The sequence below is a fragment of the Aplidium turbinatum genome, chromosome 11, assembly GCF_918807975.1.
Source record: "Aplidium turbinatum chromosome 11, kaAplTurb1.1, whole genome shotgun sequence".
Lineage (NCBI taxonomy): Eukaryota > Metazoa > Chordata > Ascidiacea > Aplousobranchia > Polyclinidae > Aplidium > Aplidium turbinatum.
Window position 1 is genome coordinate 7114988 of NC_137482.1, and position 6458 is coordinate 7121445.

The window sequence follows — 6458 nt, forward strand, 5'->3', positions numbered from 1 at the left end:
TATCGTGCCATCGCCGCAAGTGGATAGTCTCGAATAACTTGTTATGTTAATTCAAAAAATTAAAAAGGTAATAAAAAAATTCGCAACTTTCTGTTATTGCAAAACATTTACGTTTCAAACACTCTTCTTGGTTACTCGCATCTGAAGGGTAATTTTCATTTTATGAAATATTCAGTGTTAAAGCAACGTCTTTTGTCACGCAGGCGTCTTCATAACTCTACTAACACAAGTTCAGTTCAGTTCAGTTGTTTTTTATTTCTGACCATCATATCAAAAAAACAAAACAATACACGTCAACATAGCAAAGGTCGAGAAAAAGGTAGAAGCGACAAAACGCGAACGTTAAAACGTGCTTGTGACCGAAGTAAGTTATTAAGTTGAGAAATTTGGCACGGTTGCAACACCTTCAGAAAAATTTAAGATATAAAGGGAAAATAAAAAAAAGAAACTGTTACAAAAAAATAAAATAAACAATATATATTTAGGCTATAGCTTTAGCTGATATATTTAAGATTTGTATGGACAGTTGCTATGAAGATCGGCCATGGTGCGTTATCAAGAGTGCTGATGGTCGTGAGGGGAACACGTCTTGATGCGTTTAGTTCATTGCAAAGAAGAGCAAGGCAGGCAAAGAAAACCCCACAAAGAAATCCTACCACGGGCAAAGCCATTTCAACCGCAACGCACCATAGGCCTTGCACGACTCACAAAAAAGATACAACTTGACGATGCGAATCAATAACATCTACATTTTAGGCTATATTCACTACAACAGTATTTTGTACGTTGTTTGATGTAGCCTGCTTGATGTTGTGTTAGTCTGATATTTTGTGTGATGACTGTTAAAAATTTGAATTCTATGGACTTTGAGTCTGATTGCAAATAAATAATAATAATAATAATGACGAAAACAAACAAAACAAACTAGCAAAAACAACATCATCATCTTGCGGAAATTCAATTATACCCAAAGAAGTTATGTCTTGAAGATGTCAAGCGTGCTTTGATAAAAAGTTGCGTTGATAAAGCGATAATTTTAGACCCCAGTCAGCTAAACTCGTCACTTCCACACCGATCCAACGTTTGCAAACGTTGAATTAATGCAAAAATGACAGGCATCGCTAGCTGGGACGTAGTAGTGGCATGTCACAGTAATATGAGAAATTTGGGTGGTCACAGCGGTAAACCATAATTTCTTCGTGGGAAAATTGTAACTTAAAGTTCCCGGATCCTTTCGTCTGCATATAATGACCGAAGAAACACACACTTGAACTTCTTTTCAAAAAGTGTATTTCTGTAAAAATTAGCCCACGGCTACCGAAAACGAGGGGGTGCAACGCGTACACCACTGAAAACTGTCACTACAGAACAGATTACTTGGATAAAAGACGGAACCTTTGTCCAGCTAGCAAGCACTAAGCCAACAGTTAAATGTGCGGCCAACTTTCAAACAATCATTTTACGAATGACCAGAATAGATAGCAATATCTCAAATTCACGTATGCAGTACTGTGACGCAATAATGAAAGACAATTATGAAGTCATTCCAACAGGTGTTTAAAGCTGATGTAATATTTCCTGTTTAAACAGGCCCAAACAGGCCCAAACAGGTTTGACACAATTCTTATGAACGCTGGTGCAATTTTGGCACATGCTTTAGGAATTTCCATGACGTAATATTCAGTAGACTTGAACGGTTTTTATATGACGTTTGATTTGGTGAAAATTGTGGGGAACATTGGGTTACCATATGTTTTACACGTTAAACCATAATAAAAGTGAAAAAAAATTCGGCATATTACGTTAGAAAAAATGGATAAACAAACAGACAATAGCATGACGATCCAGTCCAAGATATTGATATAAAACAAACATAACAAGTGTTAGCTATGTGTTAGGTTATGTGTTAGCTATGTGTTAACAAGTATAAAACAAGTGTTAGCTACAAGCCTACAACTAGCCTTTTTTCTTGCTACTACCTTGTTTAAAAATTTCACAATGTTCCTGAATTTAAAATATCCTACGACTGTAAAGAATATTGTTGCAAAGTTCCTTCTATCTTTTTCTAGACCTTTGCCATGTAGTCAATTGTTTTCGCCATGATGGTCAGAAATAAGTTATAAACAACTAAACAGAGCTTCCAGGCAGTGGCTTTGCTGTTATTTTGTACAATTTTGAGCTAAAATCAATCAATCAATCATTTTATTTTTTGTCATTAACGCGTCCGGGACGAAAAAGATACCAACTACAAAAATCGATATAAACCTACCAGCACGTTAACGAACGGGAAAAGGTGGCAAAACCTTGAAAGGTTTGAAACGTGCCTGAATGAAAAATTATGTAGTAGGCCAGGGATAGCGAACCACTGACCCGCGGGTCACGAAGTGACCCATCACAGATTTTAAGTGACCCACTTGTCTTTTTTAAATAACGAAATTTAAACAAATATTTCAGCAAAGAATAAATGTTTCACTAAATATTTGTAATAAGGCCCCACCCTATTTTAATCTAGTACCGTACCGAATTGCCATATAGCAGTCTGACACAACTTAAGTTGTGGTAATGTTTTACAGCGATTTGTTGAATTGTTGGAAGAAGTACAACTTTTTTTAGCTGAAAAAAATCAAAAATATCCAGAGTTAAGCGAAAGTACGTGGATGAATGATTTACATTTTTTCGCTGATTTCACAACGCATTACAATAAGTTAAATACTGAATTGCAAGGCTGTGGAAATATTGTATTATCCATGTTTGGGCACATTAAAGCATTTGAGAAGAAACTCGATATTTTTTCTGTAGACCTTGAACAAGGTCAACTGAAATATTTTCCTCAGTTGTTGAACCACTTTACCAGCACCAATTTAACTTATGAACAAAAGCAAACTGCACCCAACAAGTATGTTTTACTGACGAAAGAGGCCAAAAATGTAATGTCAGAAAGATTTACCCAGTTCCGAAAGCTAGATACTACATTGCAGTTCATTCTTTTCCCGCATGCACTTCAATTTGAAAATCTTGAATTATTATCAAACTTTGAATGGCTTCGTCTTTACAATTTCGAAATGGAAATGATGGACTTTCAAGAAAGTGCAGTTTGGAAAACAAAATTTGTAGACTTAAATCATCTCCTACAAAAAATTGAAATGAAAACGGATATGGATGGTTGTGACTTTCCTGCTGTTGAAAACCATGCTGAAAATATAATTCTTACAGAGTGGAACTCCTTGCAAAATTCGTTTGAAACTATGAAAAGATTTGCGGTAGCTCTGTTAACGTTGTTTGGTTCTTCATATTCGTGCGAATCTTTATTTTCTCACATGAATTTTTATACAATCAAGCACACGGAATCGTCTCAGCTCAGATATGAGTGCTGCATGTGTGAAGTTAAACTACGGATTACCAACCAAGGATAATAAGACTTGCCGAGAAGATGCAGCAGCAAGTTTCGCATTAACATGTAATTAAATGTATGACCCACTTTTGCTTTTTCAAGAATTAAGGTCTCTTTTGTGACCCATGTGTAGTGTCTGTGTATTTACATAATCTGTATTGGAAACCCGTAACGTGCTAGTATATAAATGACTCGTGTCTCGCTGTTTGGATTCTTTGTTCCGCCACGCAAATACAAGTGCTATGTTAAATCTGAACTATCAAGTTGTGTAAAGCAGGCTAGGCAGACACAACAATTCTGGCGACGAGGATAGTAGGATAATACTCAGAAAAGAATGGAGATACCTACGTTTGATTTACAACCTTTTGACTGTGAAAGTCCTGGAGCAAGCACGCGATGGACCAGATGGAAACGAGCTTTTGAGTTGTATGCTGAAGGAAAGAATGTCACGAATGCTTCTAGAAAGCGAGCTCTGCTGCTGCATTGTGCTGGAATGGCAGTGCAGGACATTTTCTTTACCTTTGAAGGGGAATTGAACAGCTATGAAGCTGCTGTTCAAGCACTAACTAATTATTTTACGCCGTTAAACAATGTCCCGTTTGAACGCCATGTATTTAGATCTCTATTTCAAAAAGAGGAAGAAAGTGTAGAACAATTTATAACTCGATTAAAACAAAAAGCAGAAACGTGCAGTTTTGAAGACATGGATGATCAAATTCGTGATCAAGTCGTGGAAAAATGTAGATCGGATGCGTTACGACGGCGACTCTTAGAAAAAGGAAGTGACTTGAATCTAAAAACGTTAAGAGAATTGGCCTTGGCATTCGAAGTGTCAGAAATTCAATCAAGATCATACAGTCAGGAAGTCAACAAAATCTCGACGTTTAAATCAGTTAAGAAAAGCTATCAATCTCGATTCCGATGTTACCGATGCGGAAGGGAAGGTCACAAAAGCAGCGACAGGAATTGTCCAGCGCAAGGAAAAGAATGCAGAAAATGCAATAAAATGGGTCATTTTGCAAGCTGCTGCAGAACAAAATCTGTTGGAACCAGCCACGTGGAAAAGAACCCGACGAATGGAAGCAACAGGACGAACCGAAAAAATAACATCAGACAAGTAAAACGAAATGCTGATGGTGAGTTGGACTATATCTTTAATGTATGTAGTTACAATACTGGAAAAGTTTCGGTAAATGTTGGTGGAATCAATATTTCAATGATTATCGACTCGGGAGCTACATGTAATGTAATTGATCGTGCACTGTGGGAAGATTTAAAAAAACAGCGCATTAAGTGCAAAAGCCATCTTTCTGACAAAACAATCTACGCTTATGGAAGTGATGCACCTTTGAAAATAGCAGGAATTTTCACTGCAGACGTTGAAACAACAAAAAAAGCACTGAAAAATGTCGAATTTGTAGTGATCGAAGGAAAAGGGCAACCGCTGCTAGGATTGAAAACAGCCACAGAGTTACAAATAATTAAATTTGATTGTGAACTAAATGCTGTAACTAAAAGTCCTTCGTTTTTGAATAAATATCAGTCATGTTTCGATGGTGTGGGAAAATTAAAAGACTTTCAATTAACAATACCTGTTGATAAAAATGTAAAGCCTGTGTGTCAACCTGTAAGACGAATACCATTTAACCTTCGGGACAAGTTAGCAGAAAAATTAAAACAGTTGGAAGACCTTGACATCATCGAAAAAGTTGAAGAACCGTCAACTTGGGTTTCACCTGCAATGATCGTGCCCAAGCAAAATGGAGACATTCGTTTGTGTGTCGATATGCGCCAAGCTAACAAAGCTGTCAGAAGAGAACGTCACCCGATGCCTACCATTGAAGAAGTGCTGCATGACATGAACCAAAGCAAGGTATTCACTAAACTAGATGTCAAATGGGCGTATCACCAAATTGAATTACAACCTAGTTCTAGAAATATTACTACATTTGTGACGCATGAAGGATTATATCGATACAAGAGACTGATGTTTGGAGTTAGTTGTGCTCCGGAGATGTACCAACGAGTAATGCAACAAACGCTACAAGGTTGTACAGGAGTCAAGAATATTCTTGATGACATTATCGTGTACGGGTCGACTCAAGAGGAGCATGACCGAAGACTCGAGAAGGTACTTGAAAGAATTCGAGATAGTGGGTTCACGCTGAACAAAGAAAAGTGCGAATTCAACAAAGACAAACTTGTATTTATGGGACATGTGCTGTCGTCTAAAGGAATTGACCCGGAAGAGGCAAAAGTTGAAGCTGTTAAGGAAGCAAGAGCACCAGAAAACGCCGCTGAAGTAAGAAGTTTTTTAGGACTGGTGAATTATAATGCTAGATTTATACCTGATTTAGCCACGGTGTCGGAACCGCTTCGTATGTTAACTCGTAAAAGTGTTGATTTTCATTGGGGTAAAGCTCAACAGCAATCTTTTGAAAAGCTAAAATCTTTATTGTGCAATTGTGTAACTTTGGGTTATTATGACAAACATGCTAAAACTCAAGTAATTGCTGATGCTAGTCCTTATGGTTTAGCTGGAGTGCTGGTGCAAAACCAAAATGGGAAAAATTATGTTATTAGTTATGCTAGCCGTACTTTAACCGAAATTGAACGTAAATATTCGCAAACTGAAAAAGAAGCTTTAGCTATTGTGTGGGCATGCGAAAGATTTCACGTTTATTTGTATGGGAGCAGTTTTGATTTATTAACAGATCATAAACCGTTAAAATTCATTTTCACTTCCCGCTCCAAGCCGAATGCTAGAATGGAACGCTGGATTTTAAGATTAATGCCTTATCAGTATGAAGTGAAGTATATCCCAGGGAGGCAAAACATTGCCGATTGCTTATCTCGCTTATTTTCTTCAAAAGCGCTGTGCAAACACGTTGATGACACGCATGAGTATGTGAAATTTGTAGCAAAAGAAGCGACGCCTATTGCCATGAGCACACGTGACATCGAGCGTGCAACAAACGCTGATTTTGAGTTGCGCAATGTCATGGATTGCATTCTTTCGAACGACTGGTGTGAACTTGAATGTAAATCTTATCTAACAGTTCGAAGT